Consider the following 21,750-nt stretch of genomic DNA (forward strand, 5'->3'; position numbering starts at 1 on the left):
CCACTTGTCTCCCCTTCCCCCCCCCCATCCCTTCCCACCGATCTCCCTCCTGGCACTTATCCTTGTGAGCAGAACAAGTGCTACACCTGCCCTTACACTTCCTTCCTCACCACCATTCAGGGCCCCAGACAGTCCTTCCAGGTGAGGCGACACTTCACCTGTGAGTCGGCTGGTGTGGTATACTGCGTCCGGTGCTCCCGGTGTGGCCTTTTATATATTGGTGAGACCCGACGCAGACTGGGAGACCGTTTCGCTGAACACCTACGCTCAGTCCATCAGAAAAAGCAGGATCTCCCAGTGGCCACACATCTTAATTCCACGTCCCATTCCCATTCTGATATGTCTATCCATCGCCTCTTCTATTGTCAAAATGAATCCAAACTCAGGTTGGAGGAACAACACCTTATATACCAGCTGGGTAGCCTCCAACCTGATGGCATGAACATTGACTCCTCTAACTTCCGTTAATGCCCCTCCTCCCCTTCTTACCTCATCCCTGACATATTTAGTTGTTTGCCTGTTCTCCATCTCCTTCTGGTGCTCCCCCTCCCCTCCTTTCTTTCTCCTGAGGTCTCCCGTCCCATGATCCTTTCCCTTCTCCAGCTCTGTATCACTTTCGCCAATCACCTTTCCAGCTCTTAGCTTCATCCCACCCCCTCCGGTCTTCTCCTATCATTTCGCATTTCCCCCTCCCCCCACTACTTTCAAATCTCTTACTATCTTTCCTTTCGGTTAGTCCTGACGAAGGGTCTCAGCCCAAAACGTCGACAGCACTTCTCCCTATAGATGCTGCCTGGCCTGTTGTGTTCGACCAGCATTTTGTGTGTGTTGTTTGAATTTCCAGCATCTGCAGATTTCCTCGTGTTTTACAGTACTTGTAAGCTTTTGCTCCATTTGATATTTTTCACTGTTTGTATCCTATAACAAAATGCTATGCTGTAATTACTTGGAAAATGGCCAACATTTAAAAAAATTACTAATGGCTTAGAAGAAGAATATAGTGTTAAACATAGAACATAGAATAATACAGCACATTACAGGCTCTTCGGCCCACAATGTTGTGCTGACCCTCAAACCCTGACTCCCATATAACCCCCCACCTTAAATTCCTCCTTATACCTGTCTAGTAGTCTCTTAAACTTCACTAGTGTATCTGCCTCCACCACTGACTCAGGCAGTGCATTCTATGCACCAACCACTCTCTGAGTAAAAAACCTTCTTCCCCTAATATCCCCCTTGAAATTCCCTCCCCTTACCTTAAAGCCATGACCTCTTGTACTGAGCAGTGGTGCCCTGGGGAAGAGGCGCTGGCTATCCACTCTATCTATTCCTCTTAATATCTTCTACACCTCTATCATGTCTCCTCTCATCCTCCTCTCCAAAGAGTAAAGCCCTAGCTCCCTTAATCTCTGATCATAATCCATACTCTCTAAACCAGGCAGCATTCTTGTAAATCTCCTCTGTACCCTTTCCAATGCTTCCACATCCTTCCTATAGTGAGGCGACCAGAACTGGACACAGTACTCCAAATGTGGCCTAACCAGAGTTTTATACAGCTCTATCATTACCCTGCGACTCTTAAACTCTATCCCTCGACTTATGAAAGCTAACACTCCATAAGCTTTCTTAACTACCCTATCTACCTGTGAGGCAACTTTCAGGGATCTGTGGACATATACCCCCAGATCCCTCTGCTCCTCCACACTACCAAGTATCCTGCCAAAATATATCAAAATATTCTTCACATCATTTCTAGATTTTCTGTGCATTTAAAAAAATCATGAACAATATGGCATAGATATGGCAAGCTACAACATCAACATCTGACAATGCAATAATTATATTCCAAAATGCTTGCTACAGCATGGTTTACAATAATTTCAACTGAAAGCTCTGACTCTGATAAACTAAAACATAGTTTGAAGTTCAATAACGACATTCTATTTACAAACCATTAGTCAGATTAGTCACAAGGAACACACTTCTCCAAAGTTGTTTTTTCCAAAACATGCAATTCCAAAATAGTTACCAACATGAGAATGCTTAGCCAAAGACATTCTCAGAGCTACTGTATTCCTTGAATTGTTCTACAAGAATGGATAAAATTATTATCAAGGTTTTTATTTATTCACAAGACCAGCAAATATTGCCATCACAAACAGCCCAGGAAAATGTTTCCCCCAGAGAGATCAACTGTGATTAAAAGCCTACATCACCTTCTCCTAATGACATGAACACTAATAGAGGGCTATGGGTAAGCCTAGTAATTTCTAAGGTAGGATGATGTTTGGCACAACTTTGTGGACCGAAGGACCTGTATTGTGCTGTAGGTTTTCTATGCTACTACTTGCATCATTTTCATACAGAAACCCCATTGTTCTTTGCATCTCTCCTTCTCTGCAACTTAAAATATAATTTGTTTTTAAAGACTTTTCTCAGTTCTGAGGAAAGGTCATCACCCTGAGTCATGGATTATATTCTTCTGACATTTTGCTTATTGTGCTGGATAATTCCAACATTAATTTTAATTTCCAGCATCTGCAGCTACTTCTGCTTTTCAACACCCAATGTCTGACTTTCTCGTAGACGCACATTTTGGTGGCTGGTGCTGTTGAATATACAGTCATGGCTAATGACTTGGCATTTGCACTGTCTCAAGCAACTCCTGGGATGGATGAATGATCTTCAACAATCACAACTTTATGAGTTGTAAGTCATTTGCATCAGTTTACTATGGGTTCTGCCATCCATATTACATCAATTGTTAGGCAGTCATTCTCATCCTGTCTGGAATTAACCTTTTTTGTTCATATTTGGCTGAGGGCTGATGAGTCAAGTGGTCGTGTGAAACCCAGTTGGTATCCGCAGGCAGATTACTGCCACTTGATAATGCTGTTCTGGAGGTCAAACTGGACATTGATAAGCATTTCCTGAAGCAGGTATTAAGAAAGCCAAGACATTAACTTAAAAAAAAAGATTAACACGCTTGAAAGCAATTAAACTTATTGAAGGTATTGGGCCTCGTACTTTCCTCTACAACTGGATACTTCACTTCCTCATTGACAGACCTCAATCAGTGAAGACTACTTCCTCCTCACTGATCAGCAACCTCAAGGTTGCCTGCTTAGCCCCCTGCTTTGCCCTTTTACTTTCTATGCATATGACTGTGTAGTAAGCACAGCTACAATGTCATCTTCAAATCTGCAACAGTACTTACGTGGTTGGACAAAGTACAGTGGCGATGAGTCAGCTTACCAGTTTCATAGGACAACTGACTGAGTGATGCCACAATAACAACTTCTTGTTTAATGTCGTCAAAACTAAAGGACTGAATATTAACTTCAGGAAATGGAAGGAGATTGAACATGCACCAGCCTACATTGGGGGAATCAGCAGTGGAGGGACTCAGCAAATTTAAATTCCTGAGCATTAAATACATCATGAGCCAAATACATAGATACAATCATAAGGAAAGCATGCTTTCTTTCTTTCTTTGGAGGTTAAACAGACAGACAGACATACTTTATCGATCCCGAGGGAAATTGGGTTTCGTTACAGTCGCACCAACCAAGAATAGTGTAGAAATATAGCAATATAAAACCATAAATAATTAAATAATAATAAGTAAATTATTCCAAGTGGAAATAAGTCCAGGACCAACCTATTGGCTCAGGGTGTCTGACACGCCGAGGGAGGAGTTGTAAAGTTTGATGGCCACAGGCAGGAATGACTTCCTATGATGCTCAATGTTAAAGAGGTTCAGCTTGTCAGTAAACTTTCTAATAAATGTTTGAAGATGTAATATTCAATGGATCTAGACTGATTGCATCATGATCTGATACAGCAATGTAAAGGAGTGGACTCTGCCCTATATATCATGGGCACATTCCAACTCACTGTTACTATCTACAGGAGGCTATCTATTTGCAGCTACCATCGGACAGAAGATACAGAGCCTCAAGTCCCACACCACTAGTTTCAAGAACAGCTACTTCCCTTCAACCATTTAGTTCTTGAAACAATCAGCTAAACCTGTCACTAGAGTTTAGCAACAAACTTGCACTCAATGTCAGTAAAGCCAAAGAACTGACTGTGGACTTTAGAAAGGGTAAGATGAGGGAACACAAACCAATCCAATGAGAGGGATCAGAAGTGAAGAGTATGAACAATTTCAAGTTCCTGGGTTTCAATATCTCTGAGGAGCTAACATAAGACCAAAAGATATAGGAGCAAAAGTAGGCCATTCAGCCCATCGAGTCTGCTCTGCCAGTCAATCATGGACTGATCCAATTCTTCCAGTCAACCCCATCCACCTGCCTTCTCCCCATAACCTTTGATGCCCTGGCTAATCAAGAACCTATCTATCCCTGCCTTAAACACGCCCAATGACTTGACCTCCACAACTGCTCATGGCAACTTATTCCACAGATTTACCACCCTCTGATTAAAGCAATTTCTCCCCATTTTTGTTCTAAGTGGACATCCTTCAATCCTGAAGTCGTGCTCTCTTGTCCTAGACTCCCCTATCATAGGATATAACTGCCATATCTAATCTGTTCAGGCCTTTTAACATTCAAAATGTTACTATGAGATCCCCCCTCATTCTCCTGAACTCCAGGGGATACAGCCTAAGAGCAGCCAGACGTTCCTCATACGGTAACCCTTTCATACCGAGAATCATTCTCGTGAATTTTCTCTGAACCCTCCCCAACGTCAGTATATCCTTTCTAAAATAAGGAGCCCAAAACTGCACACAATACTCTTAAGTGTGGTCTCATGAGTGCCTTATAGTGCCTCAACATCACATCCCTGTTCTTACATTCTATACCTCTAGAAATGAATGCCAACATTGCATCTGCCTTCTTCACCACTGACTCAACCTGGAGGTTAACCTTTAGAGTACCCTGCACAAGGACTCCCAAACCCCTTTGCATCTCTGCATTTTGAATTTTTCCCAATCTAAATAATAGTCTACCATTCATTTCTTCCACCAAAGTACATAACCATACATTTTCCAACATTACATTTCATATGCCACTTCTTTGCCCATTCCCCTAAACTATCTAAGTCTCTCTGCAGGCTGTTTCCTCAACACTACTCACTCCTCCACCTATCTTTGCATCATCAGCAAATTTAGCCAAAAATCCATTAATCCCATCGTCCAAATCATTGATATATATCGTAAAAAGAACCTGTGGAACTCCACTGGTAACTGGCAGCCAGCCAGAATAGGATCCCTTTATTCCCAATCTGTTTTCTGCTGACCAGCCAATGCTCCACCCACACTAGTAACTTCCCTGCAATTCCATGGGCTCTTACCTTGCTAAGCAGCCTCATGTGCGGCACCTTGTCAAAGGCCTTCTGAAAATCCAAGCACACCATGTCTTGTCTACAGCACCTCTCTTGTCTACATTGCTTGTAGTTCCCTAAAAAACTTGCAGAAGGTTAGTCAGGCAGGATTTTCCTTTCAGGAAACCATACTGGCTTTGGTGTATCTTGTCATGTGTCTCCAGGTACTTCGTAATCTCATCCCTAATAATCGATTCTAACAACTTCTCAACCACTGATGACTGACTAACAGGTCCATAGTTTCCTTTCTTCTGCCTTCCATCCTTCTTATATAGCTGAGTAACATTTGCAATTTTCCTGTCATCTGGTACAACGCCAGAATCTATTGATTCTTGAAAGATCATTGTTAATGTTTCTGCAATCTCTCCAGCTACATCCGTCAGAACCCAAGGGTGCATTCCATCAGATCCAGGAGATTTATCCACCCTCAGACCATTCAGCTTCCTGAGCACCTTCTTAGTTTTAATTTTCACTGCACATACTTCACTTCCCTGACACTCCTGAATGGCCGGTATACTTCAAATGTCTTCCACTGTGAAGACCGATGCAAAATACGCATTCAGTTTCTCCGCCATCTCTGCATCTCTCATTACAATACTTCCAACGTCATTTTCTATTGCTCCTATATCTACCCTTGACTTTTACCCTTTGTATACTTAGAAAAACTTTTCGTATCTTCTTTGACATTAGTCACCAGCTTCCTTTCATAATTCATCTCCAATTCTCTATCTTCCCACTAGCTTTAGCTTCCTTGTATGCCCTCTCTTTTGCTTTTACTTTGGCTCTGACTTCACTTGTCAGCCACGGTAGTGTCCTTCTTCCCCTTGAAAATTTCTTATTTGGAATATATCTGTCTTGCACGTCCCTCATTTTTCGCAGAAACTCTAGCCATTGCTGCTCTTCTGCCCTTCCTGCTAGCATCCATTTCCAGTCAACTTTGGCTGGTTCCCCTCTCATGCCATTGTAATTTCCTTTATTCCACTGAAATACTGACACATTGGAATTTAGTTTCTCCTTCTCAAATTTCAAAGTGAATCTGTAACCTTCAGCTCTCTTATCACCTCCAGATTATTGCACAACACCCGATCCAGCGCAGCCAATTCCCTGGTGGGCTCAACGACAAGCTGTTCTAAAAAACCATCCCTCGTACATTTTACAAATTCTCTTTTATGGGGTCCAGTACTGACCTGGTTTTCGCAATCCACTTTCATGTTAATACCCCCAACGATTATCATGACATTGCCCTTCAGACACGCCTTTTTATCTCCTGCTGTAATTTGTAATCCACATCCCGGCTGCTGTTTGGAGGTCCTTTTACCTTGCCGTTTCTCAACTCAACCCATCCTATCCTATGTTATTCCTTTCTAATGATTTAATATTATTTCTTATACACAGGGCCACACCACCTCCTTTACTTATTAACCTATTTTTCTGATACACCCTATATCCTTGGACGTTCAGCTCCCAATGGCAGCCATCCCATCATATTGATGCAGCTATAAAGAAGGCAAGCCTTTCATCAAGAGTTTGAGAAGACCAAAACACTCGAAAGTTTCTACAGATGTACTGTGGAGAGCACTCTGACAGTCTATAGCACTGTCTGGTACGGGGGCCTATTGCACAGGATTGAAGTGAGTTGCAGAGAGTTCCAAAATCCGTCAGCTCCATTATGAGTACTAGCCTCCATATTATCCAAGACAACTCAAAGAGCAGTGCTTCAGAAAAGCAGCTTCCATTATCAAGCACCCCACAACCCAGGACTTGTCCTCTTCTTATTGTTACCATCAGGAAGGAGGTACTAAAGCCTGAAGGCACACACTCAATGATTCAGGGACAGCCATCTAATTTCAAAATGGAAACTGATGAACATTACCTCACTACTTTTTTAAAACTTCTGTTTTTGCACTACCTATTTTAACTATTTAATATACATAAATATGCTTAATGTAATTCAGTTCTTTTCTATGTTTTTTATTCAGAGAGTGGTGAGTGCGTGGAATGGGATGCTGGCAACGGTGGTGGAGGTGGATACAATAGGGTATTTTAAGAGACTTTTGGATAGGTACATGGAGCTCAGAAAAATTGAGGGCTATGGGTAAGCCTAGTAATTTCTAAAGTAGGGACATGTTCGGCACAACCTTGTGGACCGAAGGGCCTGTATTGTGCTGTAGGTTTTCTATGTTTCTATGTATTGCATTGTACTGCTGCTGAAAAGTTAGCAAATTTGACTGTATATGCCGGTGATATTAAACCTAATTCTGATTCTGAACACTATGACCAAATTATACTCATACAGCTTTTGCTTTTCCTTTTTTCTAATTGTGTTCTTCCATATAAAAACAGACCTGCCAAAGTTCTACTAGAATGTCAACTTCGTAACTAGGAGAGAATTTTATAAACAACGACTGTGGACCCTATAGGGCCAACCCCAGCCCCAACCTCATAACCAGGCTACATATCCATTTTGCTAATACCAGTTTACAGGGACAACAGGACCTGACCAGAAGGTGCTACATCAGAGCTGCGGTACTGTTTCAAAAATGTGGACTGGAGCATATTCAGGGAGGCAGCTAACTATAGTTGCAAGAAAATGTTCAGAAACAAAGAAAACCTACAGCACAATACAGTCCCTTCGGCCCACAAAGTTGTGCCGAACATGTCCCCACCTTAGAAATTACTAGGCTTACCTATAGCCCTCTATTTTTCTAAGCTCCATGTACCTATCTAAAAGCCTCTTAAAAGACTCTATCATATCCACCTCCACTACTGTTGCCGGCAGCTCATTCCACACACTCACCACTCTGAGTAAAAAACTTACCCCTGACATCTTTGTACCTACTCCCAAGCACCTGTCCTCTTGTGGCAGCCATTTCAGCCCTGGGAAAAAGCCTCTGACTATCCACACGATCAATGCCTCTCATCATCTTATCCACCTCTATCAGGTTACCTCTCATCCTCTGTCGGCTCCAAAGAGAAAAGGCTGAGTTCAATCAACCTGTTTTCATAAGGCATGCTCCCCAATACAGGCAACATCCTTGTAAATCTCCTCTGCACCCTTTCTATGGTTTCCACATCCTGTAGTGAGGCGACCAGAACTGAGCACAGCAAGTTTGCGAATCCTTTGCAATTATCTGGTTTTCTGCATTAATTGCTTATAAAATGTGGTCTGATCTTCATCTAAGTCACAGTAATAACAAACACTATCTGCCTAAACTAATCACGCACAAAATGCTGGAGGAACTCAGCAGGCCAGGCATCATTTATGGAAAAGAGTACAATCGATGTTTTGGGTTGAGACCCTTCAGTAGGACTGGAGGAAAAAGATGAGGAGAGTTAAAAGGTGGAGAGGGGTGAAATGAAGAGCTGGGAAGTTGATTGGTGAAAGAGATACAGGGCTGGAGAAGGGGGGAATCTAATAAAAGAGGACAGAAGGCCATGGAAGAAAGAAAAGGGGGGGGGGTAAGGAGCAACAGAGGGAGGCCATGGGCAGGGAAGGAGATAAGGTGAAAGAGGGAAAAGAATGGGTAATGGTCAAGGGGGGAGGGGGGCATTACCAGAAGTTTGAGAAATTGATGTTCATGCCATCAGGTTGAAGACTACCCAAACGGAATACAAGGTGTTGTTCCTCTAACCTGAGAGTGGCCTCATCACAACAGTAGAGAAGGGTAGACATATCGGAATGGGAAGTAGAATTAAAATGGGTGGCCACTGGAAGATCCTGCTTTTTCTGGCAGGGTGTAGGTGTTCAGAGTGATCTCTGAATCTACATCAGGTCTCACTGATATACAGGAGGCCACACTGGGAGCACCAGACACAGGGGAAGTATCGCCTCACCTGGAAGGAATGTTTGGGGCCCCAAATGACGATAAGGGAGGTGTAGCACTTGTTCCACTTGCAAGGATAAGTGCCTGGAGGGAGATCAGTAGGGAGGGACAAATGGAGAAAAGAGTGATCCCTGTGGAAAACAGAAAGTGGGGGAGGGGTAAAGATAAGCTTTGGAGATGGCGGATCTTACAGAGAATTATGTGCTAGACACAGAGGGTGGTGGGATGGTAGGTGAGGACAAGAGGAACCGTATCCCTGGTAGAGTGGCAGGAGATGGGGTGAGAGCAGACATGCATGAAATGGAAGTGATGCAATTGACGGCAGTGTTGACAGTGGATTAGGAGATTGCTTCACTGAGCACCAATGTTCCATCCACCAGAAAAAGCAGGATCTCCCAGTGCCCACCCACTTTAATTCCACTTCCCATTCTGATAGTCATTCCATGGCCTCCTCTACTGTCACGATGAGGCCATACTCAGATTGGAAGACCAACACCTTACCTGATGGCACAAGCATCGATTTCTTGAAGTTCTGGTAATGAACCCCCCCCCCCCCCCACCATTCCCCACCCCACTTTCCTTCTCTCACCTCATCTCCTTCCCTGCCCATCGCCTCCCCCCTTTTTTTTCTTCCATGGCCCCTGTCCTCTCGTATTAGATTCCCCCTTCTCTAGCCCTATATCTCTCGTCAATCAAATTCCCAGCTCTTCACCCCCACCCCCATCCCGGTTTCACCTATCACCTTGTGATTCTCTGTCCCCTCCCCCAATCTTTTAACTCTGACTCCTCATCCTTTTTTCTCCCGTCCTAAAGGGTTTTGGCCTGAAACGTTGACTGTTCACTCTTTTCCATAGATGCTGCCTGGCCTGCTGAGTTCCTCCAGCATTTTGTGTGTGTTGCTTAGATTTCCAGGATCTGCAGATTTTCTCTTATTTGTTACATACAAACAATTGTAGTTCTTTGTCAATACATAGTACACCATTTAAACATTCAGCTTAGGTTCTAAAAGGTATGTGAACCTCTGGGGTAATGCCTTCTACAAAAGCTATTTGGAGTCAGGAGTTCCAATCAATGAGATGAGATCGGATGTGTGAGTTGTAGAGGTGCCTTGATCTATAAAAAAGACACACAAAGTCAGGTTACTGACAAAGCCTGCTTTTCTCAAGAATATTCTGTTTATGTGTGTCATGCATTGATTAAAACAACTTTTAGAGGACCTTAGAAGAATTGTAGAGATGTATGAAGCTGGAAAAGGTTACAGGCTACAAAAGCATTTCTAAAGACCCAAGTTCATCAGTTCACAGTAAGAGAGATTATCTACAAATGGAGGGAATTCAGTTCTGTTGCTACTCTCCCTAAAGTGGGTGTCCTGTAAAGATCACACCAAGAGCACAACGTGCAATCCTGAAGGAGGTGAAAAAGAACCCAAGGGTAACAGCAAAAAAGACTGCAGAAATCTCTAGAACTTGCTAAAGTCTCTGTTCGTGTGCCCACTTTAAGAAAAACAGTGAACAAGAATAGTGCTCATGGAAGGACACCAGAAGAAATCACTGCTCTCCAAAAAAAACATTGCTGCACATCTCAAGTTTGCAAAAGACCACCTGGATGTTCTACAATGTTTCTGTGGACAGGTGAAACAAAATTGAACTTTTTGGCAGAGATACACACTGTTTATGTTTGGAGGAAAACGGGCACTGCACTCCAACAGTGAAACCTCATCCCAACTGTGAAGCATGGTGGAAGAAGCATCAGGGTTTGGAGCTGCCTCAGGGCCTGGACAGCTTTCAATCATTGAGGGAACAATGAATTCAAAATCGTTATCGATTGTATCAAGACATTTTACAGAAGAATGTCAGGGTAGAGGTCCGTCACCTTAAGTTTAATAGAATTTGGATGATGCAACAAAACAATGAATTAAACAACAGTAAATCAACAACAGAATGATTTAAAAAGAAGAAAATGCGTGTCTTGGAATGGCCAAGTAACATTTCAGACCTTAACCCAATCAGTCCTGACGAAGGGTCTCAGCCCAAAACGTTGACTGCTCATTTCAACCGATGCTGCCCGACCTGCTGAGTTCATCCAGCTTGTTTGTGCGTGTTGATTTGACCACGGCATCTGCAGTGTACTTTGTGTTTACTTAACCCAACTGAGATGCTTTGGCATGATCTGAAGACAGCTGTTCATGCAAGGTATCCCAAACCAAAAATGTTTGCAGTGTTAAGTTAAATTGCAGGAGTGGTTGAATTATGAAGTTGACAATAGATCGCAATATGGCAAAAAAATGGAAGTTTGATGGCTGATGCCAAGCTGGGCCAAATTGTCTGTTTGCATGCTGTTTGAAATTATAATTTCTATGATAGAAGCTTCTTTAGGGCTTGAAGCTGTTTGCAGGGTTCCACGGGACTCAAGACTTCACCATTGATTTACACTTGATGGTACCACTAAAATTAGCAATGTTTTTATTAGATCAAACAAGTATGACATATTTTCCTTCACAGAGGGAACAATAATTAGGGCATCTAATTTTACCTTCATTAGTAAAATAATCATTCAGTTTTATACTGCACACCACCTTCACACACCAACTGCGACGCCTCTCTGTAGCGTGCAGCAACATGATCTATATCAGGTCCAGCTCCTCCACCATCAAGCAAACCATTGATGGGATAGATTGGCAATTCTTAATGTGCAGCAGTGTCTTGCAATTGTGAAAACGGTTTTAAAGTGACAACACTTTTGGTTGGCCCCATAGAGACATGCCATCATCTTAACAGAATTCAATGAGTATGACAACAATTTTTCACCTAGAAGACAGCATTTCCAATTTTAGCATGTTCCAAGAAGCAGAAAGGATTTACAGTGAACAGGGCTGAGTATTTCATAATTGCATCCACATCTAGGTTAATACAGGTAATTTGCTTGCTTTAATCATATTGTAACTTGTTGGATTAATTTTATAGAACTAAACGACTTACCAGGTAATTTCAGTGCAGGTAAGAACCAACCACAATGCAGTGAGCCTGCTGTTATTGCCAGGTCAAGTCAGGTAAGCATCAATCTGAAACACTAACCAATTCTCCAACCAGAAACTAAACCTGGCTTAATTGTAGATTTTCAGCATCTCTAAGCTTTTGTATTTTGAAGCACAGTACAAGTCACAAAAGTTCACATCTAAGAAGAGTTGGTGAATTAAAAATTTATGAAATGCAAATAAATTTACCAAGTCACTATGCTGGTCTCCAATGACACCATTACAATCATATTCAAATACTGAATTTTAAAATTGCTTGCTTGTACGTCTCCTGGGCAAATCTGGAGAGTTAATTAGCAAAGATAACAAAATAAAATTAGTGCTTCTATAACATAGTAAATAGGAAGTGTAACAAAAATTATACATGGGTCCCTGAGGGCTAAAGGAGTTGAAATGATCATGAATAAAGAACTAACAGGGCAGTGAAGACAACAAAATAACAGTGACCAAAAGACCTTAGACATAACAAAATCATTGATGAAAACATACTGGACAAAGTAAGAGAATAAAAGTGGCAAAATTATTGAGCATATGATGACTCTGTGCCTCTATTCACAAGAACTCAGAAGAATGAGGGGCAACTTCCTTGACACCTATCAAATGGTGAAAGGCCTTGATAGAGTGGATGTGGAGAGGATGCTTCCTATGATGAGAGAGTCTAAGACCAGAGAACACAGCCTCAGTACAGAGAAGCATCCTTTTAGAATGGAGATGAGGAGGAATTTCTTTAAGCAAACAGTGGTGAATCTGTGGAATTCTTTGCCACACAACTATGGAGGCAAAGTCTTTACAGTGCCTATAGAAAATACTCACCCCGCTTCAAAGTTTTCATGTTTTACTGTTTTACAACATTGAATCACAGTAGATTTAATTTGGCTTTTTTTGGCATGAGACGGCATCCCAGGGTGGGTACTCAGGATGTGCAAAACACAACTTGTGTGTGTGTACAGACATTTTTAAATCTCTCCCTCTCCCCGTGTAGAGTGCCCTCCTGCTTCAAAACATCCACCATTGTCCCTGTACCTAAAAAGACCAAGGTAACATGTCTGAACAACTGGCGTCCTGTCCCACTCACCTCAATAAAAAGCAAATTCCTCAAGGACTACATCTGCAGTATGTTGCCACCCACACTGGATCCTACAATGCGCCTACTGACACAACCGATCGACAGATGACGCAACAGCCACAGCTCTACACGCCGTCCTTACACATCTGGAAAAGAAGGATGCTTATGTGAGAAGCAACACACACAAAATGCTGGTGGAACGCAGCAGGCCAGGCAGCATCTATAGGGAGAAACACTGTCGATGTTTTGGGCTGAGACCCTTCATCGGGACTAACTGCAAGGAAAGATAGTAAGAGATTTGAAAGTGGGGGGGGGGGGGGTGCGAAATGTTAGGAGAAGACCGGAGGGGGTGGGGTGAAGCTGAGAGCCAGACAGGTGATTGGCAAAAGGGATACAGAGCTAGAGAAGGGAAAGGATCATGGGACGGGAGGCCTAGGGAGAAAGAAAGGGGGAGGGAAGCACCAGAGGGAGATGGAGAACAGGCAGAGTGATGGGCAGAGACAGAAAAAAAACTAAATAAATCAGGGATGGGGTAAGAAGGAGGGGGGCATTAACAGAAGTTAGAGAAGTCAATGTTCATGTCATCAGGTTGGAGGCTACCCAGCCGGTATATAAGGTGTTGTTCCTCCAACCTGAGTGTGGATTCATCTTGACAGTAGAGGAGGCCATGGAAAGACATATCAGAATGGGAATGGGACGTGGAATTAAAATGTGTGGCCACCAGGAGATCCTGCTTTCTCTGGCAGACAGAGCGTAGGTGTTCAGCGAAACGGTCTCCTAGTCTGCGTCGGGTCTCACCAATATATAAAAGGCCACACCGGGAGCACCGGACGCAGTATATCACTCCAGCCGACTCACAGGTGAAGTGTCGCCTCACCTGGAAGGACTGTCTGGGGCCCTGAATGGTGGTGAGGGAGGAAGTGTAAGGGCAGGTGTAGCACTTGTTCCGGTTGCAAGGATAAGTGCCAGAAGGGAGATCGGTGGGAAGGGATGGGGGGGGGGGGGGGAATGAATGGACAATGGACATCAACTCTGCTCTCAAACGCATCTCTTCCATTTCCCGCACATCTGCCCTCACCCCTTCCGCCCGCCACCCCACTCAGGATAGGGTTCCCCTTGTCCTCACCTACCACTCCACCAGCCTCCAGGTCCAACGTATAATTCTCTGTAACTTCCGCCACCTCCAACGGGATCCCACTACAAAGCACATCTTCCCCCCCCCACCTTTCTGCTTTCCGCAGGGATCGCTCCCTACGCGACTCCCATGTCCACTCGTACACCCCATTCCTTCCCACCGATCTCCCTCCTGGCACTTATCCTTGTAAACGGAACAAGTGCTACACCTGCCCTTACACTTCCTCCCTCACCACCATTCAGGGCCCCAGACAGTCCTTCCAGGTGAGGCGACACTTCACCTGTGAGTTGGCTGGTGTGGTATACTGCGTCCGGTGCTCCCGGTGTGGCCTTTTATATATTGGTGAGACCCGACGCAGACTGGGAGACCGTTTCGCTGAACACCTACGCTCTGTCCGCCAGAGAAAGCAGGATCTCCCAGTGGCCACACATTTTAATTGCGTCCCATTCCCATTCTGATATGTCTATCCACGGCCTCCTCTACTGTCAAGATGAAGCCACACTCAGGTTGGAGGAACAAAACCTTATATACTGGCTGGGTAGCCTCCAACCTGATGGCATGAACATTGACTTCTCTAACTTCCGTTAATGCCCCTCTCCTTCTTACCCCATCCCTGATATATTTAGTTTTTTTTCTCTCTCTGCCTGTTCTCCATTTCCCTCTGGGGCTCCCCTCCCCCTTTCTTTCTCCCTAGGCCTCCCATCCCATGATCCTTTCCCTTCTCTAGCTCTGTATCCCTTTTGCCAATCACCTGTCTGGCTCTCAGCTTCACCCCACCCGCTCCTGTCTTCTCCTATCATTTCACATTTTCCACTCCTCCTCCTACTTTCAAATCTCTTAGTATCTTTCCTTTCAGTTAGTCCTGACAAAGGGTCTTGGCCCAAAACGTCGACAGCGCTTCTCCCTATAGATGCTGCCTGGCCTGCTGCGTTCCACCAGCATTTTGTGTGTGTTGCTTGAATTTCCAGCATTTGCAGATTTCCTCGTGTTTGCTTATGTGAGAATGCTGTTCTTGGACTACAGTTCAGCATTCAACACCATAATTCCCTCCAGGCTTGACAAGAAGCTCAAAGACCTCGGCCTTCACCCTGCCTTGTGTAGCTCGATCCTGGACTTCCTGTCAGATCGTCACCAGGTGGTAAGAGTGGGTTCCCTCACCTTTGCCCCTCAACACAGGTCCCCCTCAGGGCTGTGTCCTAAGCCCCCTCCTTTATTCTCTGTATACCCATGACCGTGTCACCACCCACTGCTCCAATCTGCTAATTAAATTTGCCGACGATGCTGTATTGATTAGCCTGCTCTCTAATAATAATGAGGCAGCCTACAGAGAGGAAGTCATCACCAGGACACAGTGGTGTCAAGAAAACAACCTCTCCCTCAATGTCACAAAAACAAAGGAGCTGGTTGTGGATGGACTACAGGAGGAATGGAGATGGGCTAACCCCTATTGACACCAATGGATCTGAGATTGAGAGGGTGAACAGCTTTAAGTTCCTCGGCATAAATACCACCCAGGATCTCACATGGTCCGTACATACCGGCTCTGTGGTGAAAAAAAGCACAACAGCGCCACTTTCACCTCAGACGGTTGAAGAAGTTTGGTATGGGCCCCCAAATCCTAAGAACTTTCTATAGGGGCACAATTGAGAGCATCCTGACTGGCTGTATCACTGCCTGGTATGGGAACTGTACCTCCCTTAATCGCAGGACTCTGCAGAGAGTGGTGCAGTCAGTCCAGTGCATCTGTAGATGTGAACTTCTCACTATTCAGGACATTTACAAAGACAGGTGTGTAAAAAGGGTCCAAAGGATCATTATGGACCCAAGTCACTCCAACCATAAACTGTTCCAACTGCTACCACTGGGAAAACGGTACCGCAGCATAAAAGACAGGACCAATAGGCTCCAGGACAGCTTTTTCCACTAGGCCATCAGACTGATTGATTCATGCTGTATTTCTATGTTATGCTGACTGTCCTGTTGTACATATTATTATAAATTACTATAAATTGCACATTGCATATTGACCGGAGACCTAACATAAAGATTTTTACTCATGTATATGAAGGATGTAAGTAATAAAGTCAATTCAATTCATTGATCTACAGAAAAAGACTCTTTCCTGTCAAATTGAAATGAGATCTTCACAAAGTGAACTAAATTAATTACAAATATAAAACACAAAATAATTCAATTGATTGCAGCAAAAACACACCTGTGTTTGGTGAGTCAGTATCCTGGCAAAAACTACACCATGCAGACAAAAGAACACTGCAAGCAACTCCACAAAAAGGTTATTGAAAAGCACAAGTCAGGAAGTGGATACAAGAAAATTTCCAAGTCACGGAATATCCCTTGGCATACAGTTAAGCCAATCATCAATAAATGAAAAGAATACAACACAGCTGTAAATCTGCCAAGAGCAGGCTGACTTCAAAAACTGAATGACGGTGCAAGAAGGGGACTAGTGAGGGAGGCCACCGAGAGATCTATTAACGACTCTGGAGGAGTTTCAAGCCTCAGTGGCTGAGATGGGAGACACTGGACATACAGCAACTGTATGTTGCTTGGGTGCTTCATAGTCAATACACACAAAATACTGGAGGAATTCAGCAAGCCAGGCAACATCTATGGAAAAGAGTACAGTCAATGTTTCGGGCTGAGACCCTTCGGCAGGACCAGTCACAGTTTTATGAAAAGTAGCAAAGAGAAAGGCACTGTTGGAAAAAAAACTCAAATGAAATCTCAGCTAGAATTTGCCAGATGGCATGTGAGAGACTCTGAAGTCAGCTGGAAGGTGGTTCTATGGTCTGATGAAACCAAATTTGAGCTTTTAAGCCATCAGACTAAATGCCATGTTTGGCATAAGCCAAACACTGAACATCATCAAAAACACACCGTCCCTACCGTGAAGCATGGTGGTGTCTGCATCATGCTGTGTGGATGCTTCACTGCAGCAGGCCCTGGAAGGCTTGTGAAGGGAGAGGGTAGAGTGAATGCAGAAAAATACAGGGAAATCCTGGAGGAAAACCTGATGCAGTCTGCAAGAGAACTGTGATGTGGGAAAAGATTTGTTTTCCAGGAAGACAATGACCCCAAGCATAAAGCAAAAGCTACACAGGAATAGCTTAAAAACAAAGTTAATGTCCTGGAGTGGCCAAGTCAGATCCTGATCTCAATCCAATTGAGAAGTTGTGACCAGATTTGAAAAGGGTTGTTCATTCACAAACCCCATGCAATCTGACAGAGCTTGAGCAGTTTTGTAAAGAAGAATGGGGAAAACTTGCAGTGTCCAGATGTGCAAAGCGGATGGAGACCTATCTACACAGACTCAAGGTTGTGATTGCTGCCAAAGTTGCATCTACTAAATACTGACTTTAAGGGGGTGAATACTTATGCAATCAATTATTTTGTGTTTTATATTTGTTTAATTTAGTTCATTTCATTGAGATGTTTGACACTTAAGTCTTTTTCTGTTGATCAGTGTCAAAAAAGCCAAATTAAATCTACTGTGATTCAATGTTGCAAAACACTAAAACATGAAAACTTCCGTGGGGGGGGGGTGGTGAATACTTTTTAGAGGTGCTGTATCCTGAGATGGTGGTTCCATTAAAAAATGCTGAGATTCTATTTGCAGTAACTTGGGGCAATTTACAGGCCATTAAATTATTTGACAGTTCTGCTTTAAAGATTTAATGTGTAAGTTGCTTTTGAATTACTTGTTAGCGTGACTGGATAATCAGTCAACGTTTTGAGCCGAGACCCTTCTTCAAGACTGGAAAGGACAAGGGAAGATGTCAGACTAAAAAGGTATGTGGAGGGGAGAGGAGGATAGCTAGAAGGTGACAGGGTGAAGTCTGCTGGGTGGAAACAGTAAAGGAACAGAGAGGAAAGAATCTGTTAGGAAAGGAGAATGGACTATGGGGGAACAGGAAGGGTTGGGGCACCAGGAGAGGTGATAGGCAGGTGAGAAGTGATAAGAGGCCAGAATGTGGAATAGAAAAGGGGAGGCAGGAGGGATTTTTTTATTTTACAGGAAGGAGAAATCAATCTTCATGCCATCAGGTACGGGTGTTGCTCCTCCACCCTGAGAATGGCCTCATCACCATGCACACTAGAAGCTGTGGACCGAATGTGAACCAGAATTAAAATGTTTAGCCAATGAATTTACACTTGCGTCAGATGGAGCTGAGGTGCTTGACTAAGTAGTCTCCAATTTGTGACAGGCCACACCAATGTAGAGGCCAAATCAGGAGCACTGTATACAATAGATTACTCAACAGTTTTGCACGAGAAATGTTGCCTCACCTGAAGGACTATTTAGGGCCCTGAACACAGGTGAGGGAGACTAGTGGGGAGGGACGAATGGATAAGGGAGTCACGAGGAAGCAATTCCTGTGGAAAATGGAGACTAGGGGAAGTAAAGATGTGTTTGGTGATAGGATCCCTCTGGAAGTGTCAGAAGTTAAAGAGAATGATGTGCTGGATGTGGAGGCTCATGGAGTGGTAGGTTAGGACAAGAGGATTTCTATCCTTGTTAAGGCACTGGGAAGGTGGGGTGTGTGCAGAAATGGAGGACACTTGAGGGCAGCATTAATGGTGGAGGAAAGGAAACACCATTCTTCAAATGAAGATTGATGTCCCGGAGACATCAGATGTCTCTTATGTCCCGGAAAGGAAAGCCTCCCGGAACAGATGTGGCATACACAAAGGAACTGAGAAAAAAGATCAGCATTTTTACAGAAGATGGGTGGGAAGAAGTATAGTCAAGATACCCATGGGAATCGGTAAAGGCAATTTATGGCTCCTGTAAAAATGCTTTTCCCTTTTCTCAGTTCCTTCATCTCCCTCGCACCTGTTCCCAGGATTAGGCTTTCCCAAACAGTCCTTTCAGACAACACATCACCTGTGAACTACTGGGGCCATCTATTGTATCCGGTGCTCCCGATGTGGCCTCCTCTATATTGGTGAGACCCACTGTAAACAGGGAGACTGCTTTGTCGAGCACCTGCACTTCATCCACAAAAAGTGGAATATCATGCTGGCCAACCATCTTAATTCAGATTCCCATTCTTGTTCCGATGTTTCAGTCCATGGCCTCTTGTGCCATGATGAGGATCAACACCTCATACTCCATCTGGGTTGCCTCCAAAGATGGCATGAACATCGACTTCTTACAGTAAAAAATGTCTTCCTTCCCCCTTCTGTTCCACTACTCTGGCCTCTCACCTCTTATCACTTCTCCCTGGTGCCCCCCTCCTTCCCTTTCTCCTATGGTCCATTCTCCGCTCATATCCAGCCTTACCTTTCCAACCCACCTGACCTCACCCATAACCTTCTAACTAGTCCTCCTTCCCCTGTCCCCCACCTTTTTACTCTGATGTTTTCCCCGTCCTTTCCAGTCCTGAAGAAAGATCTCGGCATGAAACTTCAACTGTTTATTTATTTCCATAACTTGACCTAACCTGCTGAGTTCCTCCAGCGTTCGTGTGTATTGCTTTGAATTTCCAGCATCTGCAGAATTTGTTGTGTTTATGATGTGCTAGCACAATTGCAAGGCAATAAATTTGATTAATTTTTAAAATATCACTCTAAAAATCAAAAAGTCACATTTGAACTAATCCCTGCCACCCTATCTCCATAACTTAAGATTCACATTGCAAACCAATACAAAGCTTTATTATTTGACCATTATTATATAACCTCTAGTTATGAAAGATACTTTCCAATCTCAGTGTAACAAACAATACACCCACGCTTCAAACAGACATCTAATAACTCTATACAATATGCCAGCTCAAAAAGCTCTTGGATATTCAGGAAAAATATTGGAATGGACCTACTTATTAAAAACAGGCACTTATCAGAAAAATGTCACAAAAGGAGAGGAAAGAAACAAGTGGAAGAGGATCAGTTATCATCTAATCAAAAGACAGACACGGGTTCTATAGATGATCTACTGACTTACTACTGAGGTCTCTACTACTAGTGATAAACAAAATACACAGCTTAGACTGAACACTGAAGCTCAGCTCATACTACTAACTGCAATTTATGTATAATTAATGTGACAATGTTAATACTGAAATTATGTAACATTTCAGTGTTAATACACTAGTGATTTACAGTGGTCAAATGTACAAATTATCCAACCAAGGGATAGGGAATTAACAGGAGGCAATCCAGTATCTTTGCATCAACTTGCACACAGACCATAGCCCTCCATACCCTTCCCATCCATGTACCAATCCAAACTTCTCTTAAACATTGAACTCAAAACCTCATCCACCACTAGCGCTGGCAGCTCAGTCCACACTCTCTGCACCCTCTGAGTACCCTTAAACCACGACCTCTCATTGTAGTCTCACCCAACCTCAGTGGAAAAAGCCTGCGTATATTTACCCTATCTATACCCCTCATAATTTTGTAACCCACTATCAAACCTCCCCTCAGTATTCTACATTACATGGAATAAAGTTATCACCTATTCAATCTTTCATTATAACTCAGGTCTTCCATACCCAGCAACATCCGTACTCTTTCAATCTTATTTACATCTTTCCTGAGGTAGGTGACCAAAACTGCACACAGTATCCCAACTTAGTCCTCAATAACGTCTTATAAAACTTCAACAAAACAACCCAATACTTTGATGAAGGTCAATATGCCACAAGCTTTCTTTATGACTATCTACTCTCTCGGTCAGTATGACGTTATGGGCATATAAAAGTTGTGGCTGAAAGGCCTTAGTTGGGATCTTAACATCAAAGGATACACTTTGTATCGATAGGGCAGGCAGGAAGGAAGGCATGGGCGGTGGTATGGATCTGTTGGTAAGAGATAGAATTATATCTTTAGAAAGAGGTGACATTGAATCAGAGAATGTTGACTCTTTGTGGGTGAAGTTAAGAAACTGCATGGGTAAAACAAAACATAAACACAAAATACTCAGCAGATGCTGGGGTCAAAGTAACACACTGGTGGAACTCAGCAGGTCGGGCAGCATCCGTGGAAATGAACAGTCAACATTTCCGGCTGAGACCGTCAAGACTGAAGAGGGAGGGGGCAGGGGCCCTATAAAGAAGGTGGGGGGAGGGTAGGAAGGAGAAGGCTGGTAGGTGCCAGGTGAAAAACCAGTAAGGGGAAAGATCAAGTGGTGGGGGAGGGGAAGCAGGTAGGGGATAGGCAGGAAAGGTGAAGAAGGAGTACAAGGGGAAAGAACCTCCGTTCCGTCCGCCACAACAGATAGGATCTCCCGGTTGCCACCCACTTCAACTCTGCTTCACATTTCCTTTCGGGTATGTCCATACATGGCCTTGTCTACTGCCATGATGAGGCCAAA

General features: G+C 43.6%; 1 protein-coding gene across 6 annotated transcripts in view; it reads right to left on the reverse strand.

Annotated features, from left to right (window-relative positions):
* Positions 1-21,750, reverse strand: part of LOC140726601 (protein ABHD13) — a 31,319-nt gene that overhangs the window by 4,099 nt on the left and 5,470 nt on the right. Inside the window, exons 1-2 of one of the 6 annotated variants that reach the window (XM_073043190.1) lie at positions 21,184-21,217; positions 12,152-12,199 (exon numbers count right to left, since the gene is read on the reverse strand). The exons of 2 other annotated variants lie outside the window; for them this stretch is intronic. The gene's annotated coding sequence lies outside the window, so the exon portion shown is untranslated. Of the gene's footprint in view, positions 1-5,319; positions 5,339-11,242; positions 11,262-12,151; positions 12,200-13,282; positions 13,378-21,183; positions 21,218-21,750 lie in introns of those variants that run through there. 3 more of the 6 variants (XM_073043192.1, XM_073043194.1, XM_073043193.1) reach the window with 3 other exon arrangements.

This window comes from Hemitrygon akajei, chromosome 4, assembly GCF_048418815.1.
Source record: "Hemitrygon akajei chromosome 4, sHemAka1.3, whole genome shotgun sequence".
Classification (NCBI taxonomy): Eukaryota; Metazoa; Chordata; class Chondrichthyes; order Myliobatiformes; family Dasyatidae; genus Hemitrygon; species Hemitrygon akajei.